A 4,449-nucleotide genomic window follows, 5' to 3' on the forward strand; every position below is an offset into this window, starting at 1 on the left:
CATTTTTGAATTTATTGTTGTTTCATTCTGTACTTTGTATAGTGTAGATCCTATAATTTTGGATTTAGTGACTTCTACAGCCCAATTTTCGAATGTTCCTTTCGTCAAGTAAACCAACTTCAATGCTGTTATGAATCTTTGAAGATGTATCTTTTGCCCGTTAAACTCCGGGATGGCATTCGAGATATCTTTTACATATGCCCTTTGGGCTGCTGGATCTGCCATTATGTTTTCTTTTATGTCTGGCACACATACATCTGATCCTATATCATCTTCTTCTCCTGCTTCTGTTACTGTTATATCTGCAGGAATTGTTAGATCATGTAGATAGATGGATTCCTTCGCTCGAATCGAAATCTTTATTTTCCGTTAGGTCTATTTCTTTATCTATTGTCAAAGGGGTATTTAAAATTGTCGGTATCGATATATTTAAATTATACCTATCCTTGACATTTATTTGATTTGTACGTAACTTCATCAATAATTTAGATAATTTTGACCAATTCGTTTAATTTATTTCATGTACTAAAGTTCTTGCAGTATTGAAATGATCTACAAGAATCTTTGCATGTGTATTAATTGTGTCTTTATGTGTTGGCCTATTTTGGCTTATAAATTTGTAAGACTTGTCAAATGTGTCCTTTAATTCTCATATTTGGAGAGTTAATTGCTCCCATTCCATACTAATTTATTTATTTTTATTTTTTTTTGTATTAAATGTGCATCATTTTTAGCACATTTATGTGTCCTAGCACTGGGTGTATGTCTACTTCCCAGAATACTTTACCGTTTCTTACTGTTGACAGTACTATTGCTTTTTGCGTACCGCTGCAATGAATAAGCGGAAAAAAAGCTAGGTCGTACCTTTTTATATATTGGTCTTCAAATTCTAAAATTGATAGGGGCTCTGCTCTGTTTCTAAGTGTGGCTAATACCCTATTCTCAAAATTTGGTTGATTGGCTATAGTAATTCTGATGCAATCTGTAGTATTCAATTTAAGTTGTTAATAATTTTTATTTCTTTTCAAAATTTTAATTCTCTTATTTTTTTTAGTATGTCTCTGCATAAATATACAAATTTTGTATTTTATTTTTATTTTGAAACATATTTTTATATTAATTGTTTGTGCTTTATGAATTTAAATCTTATCCAGATCGTTGCCCTGGCTGCTGCTTATAGCATTTTTTGATACACACTTATTGTGGTACATATAGGCTTTATACAAAATGTATGCACTCATAATAAAAACAATTATTGATAATAATATGTTTGTTAAATCGGTATCAATAGTTTTTAATTCGATTTTATTAATTACATTGGCAGTGGCCACTGTTTTAGTATCAATTAAACAAATTTTGGGTATTATATCTGTAACGTATTCAAAATCTGTTTTAGATATTGCGTTACTTTTCATTAAAAAAATATCCATTCATATTAAGTTTTTTTTTTCATATCTTTATTATTGTTATGACACGTATACTCGCAAGCTGTGTTTTCAAAAGGCCCTTTACAATCTGCAGGGCACTTTGGTTTTCTTGCTTCTTTCATATCTTTTTTATTTTTATAAGCATCTAATTCCCCATACGTGTTCTCTAATTCTTTCTTAATTTCTACGTTTTCATCCCAGGGTACTGGGGTAGTTTTATCAGCATATAGCTACCTATTTAATTCTTTTATTTTTAAATTTAGGAAGTTTTTCTAACCTCCTCTCCTTTTTTCTTATTGTCATTTTTGTTTTAGGCATTTATATATTTTTAATTAATTTTTTTTTTAATTTTCTGAGGGTATATATAAATTTTGACATGTATCCCTACCTAGGTAAAAAAAATTAACACCCGCAGCTAGAAACTGCCTGGTCTGTAAAATTTGTGTTTATTATAATTTTTTGCATCGCTGATGTATCTAAATATAAAAAAAAAAATTAAAATGTGCGCTCTTGGAAGCGCTGTCGGTTCACTTTTCCAGGGTCCGGCTTGGCGCGCCGAACGTGGCCGGTACTGGCTGCACATGCTTCTCCTTCTCCAGTGTATTCTCTGGTGGGGCACGTCGACGTTCATGCTCGTTAGATTTCCATCGTAGGTGTATGAGGATTTGCCATGCCTCCCACACTTTTGTATCCTGTTATAGTTGTCCTTGGCCTTTGGGCTTAGGCGGCGCCGGTGCTCGTCCTCGCACAGGTAGTGATTGCTTTTATTCAGTTTTATTTTATATTGTTTGGCCCATGGGTTTAGACGGCGCCGGTGCTGGTCGTCGCACAGGCAGTAATTGTTTTATTTTGAATTCGTAGGCGCTTGCTCTTCCTTCTGACCAGTTGAGTCTCTCATCAGCATTTGCATTTCTCGAACATTTATTTGTTGTACAATCGGTACCATAACCATTTTCTTTAATTTTTGTTGCAATTTTTTTTTAGTCTAGTCTTTTGTTTGTATTTGTCTCCTTTCTGTCTTACTAGACACAATAGACACACATTGTTTCACTTCTTTTACACAAGTGTATGTAGCGGCAAACTTATATAATTTTTATAATTGCTTGGTGTGCTTTCTTTTAGCTTTCCTCGCGTTTCTTCAACTTTCAACTTTGTTTTGTTTCTGATTGTCGTTAGTAGAATAAATGTTAAACCCAGAAAAAGTCCATAAATTGGGTCTCAGTTGCCAACGGCCACGCGAAGATCTTTATTATTTGATAGTCAAAATCAGAGTGATTTACAACTACCCTTCAGTTCTGCAGTAGGGACGCGGTGACATGGCTCAAGGCAAAAAGCTTTTTTTGTTTTTTTTTTTGTGCCTAAAACGCTGTGCCGCTGTTGACGTCAGCAGAGCAGTCGGCGCAGCGTAGAAGACTGCCCACGAAAACGATCGTGCAACAAAGAGAGGCAGATATTCGGATATTTCCCTCTCTTTCTTGTCTTATAATCTGCCTGCACTCCGCGCTCGCAGAGACAAATTTCGGTTGGTCCGTTATTTTTTTTTGCGTCTCTCCGTTATGCTCGGCTAGCGACTAATATTTCGGCGGAAAAATATTCGTGGAGAAGCGACATGTGAATGCCCTAATATTTTAGGAGCATTATTGTGAATCGAAAAAAACAACTAATATTGTTTTATAAAAGTAAACTATTTGATTATAGTAAAATTTAGTAAATTGAATTTACTTATAATGTTATTTTTACTTATTATACATTCTTATTACAATATAATTTTATAGTTAAGTTATAGAAATTTAGTCCGTTAAAATTGATTTAAGTATTTAAAACATTTAAGGATTAACATTTAAAAAAAAATCGTATTGTATTTTTTACTCAAGAAGTAAAAACTATATAGTCGGATATATTTTACTTTAGAAAGGGTATAGGTGCAGTGGCACGCGCCAACAGCGAAGAGAAAACAAAAGAAATCTAGTAAAGGGGTGAGAAGACTTGGTGCATTCTGTTTGAGTGATTGAAAGGGAAGCATCCATTTTAATGGTGCGCAGCAGAGTTACTTTAATCGTTTAGGTAATATAATAAAGTCAGGTAAGTGCTACATTAAGTTTAAGATGTTGTGCATTGATCTTAGTTTAAAGTACGTAAATTTTGAAGGTATTCAATGGGTTCCGTTAGCCGAAAGTGGATGACGAAATGTTTTGTGCCAATAAAAATTCTGCAACAAGCTATAAAAGGTAAATATACAATTAAACAAATAAAACGCATTTTTTAAACATATGTTTTTTCAGGAGCGTTGGCCAAGGATTCAGAGGATCCGGACAAAGGTTTAAGAACGGCGATGTCTAACGTTAAAAATAAGCTTACGAAGCAAAAAAACAGAAACAATAATTGTACAATTTTTGAAAATCTAAATAGTACCATATAATTAAAATGAATTAAAATGAAATGAATTAAATTCTATATTTTTTTTAATTGAAAACTCAAGGAAAAATTCTGATTTTCACAAGTGATTCACTTGGGACGTGTCCCTTGCAAGTGATTTCACAAGTGAAAACTCAAGGAAAAATTCTGATTTTCCCAAGTGTTTCACTTGGGACGTGTCCCTTGCAAGTGATTTCACATGTGAAAACTCAAAGAAAAATTCTGACTTTCCCAAGTGATTCACTTGGGACGAGTCACCGGCACGTGACAGGCCATACGAAAAATGAGTATAAGGAACAAGTGAAATCCCGTAGGACTTCGAAAAATTTTCATTTGAATTTTCACTTGTGAAAATGCGGACATCCCATACAATTTTCTATATGGAGCGTCACTTGTTCTTCACTTGTGCACGAGGACATGTCCCAGGTGGTTCCCAAGGTGATTCACAAGTGAAACTTTTTTTTTGGAACTGAAGGGTAGCTACTCGCGGCTGCGCTGCCTGCAAACATTGGCAGCAAAGTATATGCGCACAAATGTATTTGGCTGATAGCAGCGAGAGCGCGAGAGAAGTTGTACACGCATTCATTGTATGTGTCTGAACTCAGGC

At 34.3% G+C, this 4,449-nt stretch overlaps 1 long non-coding RNA gene across 1 annotated transcript; it reads left to right on the top strand.

Annotated features, from left to right (window-relative positions):
- The first annotated feature begins 3,318 nt into the window (after positions 1-3,318).
- LOC139354230 (uncharacterized) lies at positions 3,319-3,876 on the top strand. Its single transcript, XR_011605379.1, has 3 exons — positions 3,319-3,509; positions 3,576-3,655; positions 3,710-3,876. It is a non-coding gene; the product is annotated as an uncharacterized lncRNA (long non-coding RNA).
- The last annotated feature ends 573 nt before the right edge of the window (positions 3,877-4,449 follow it).

This window comes from Drosophila suzukii (assembly GCF_043229965.1).
Source record: "Drosophila suzukii chromosome 2 unlocalized genomic scaffold, CBGP_Dsuzu_IsoJpt1.0 scf_2c, whole genome shotgun sequence".
In the NCBI taxonomy this organism is placed as follows: domain Eukaryota; kingdom Metazoa; phylum Arthropoda; class Insecta; order Diptera; family Drosophilidae; genus Drosophila; species Drosophila suzukii.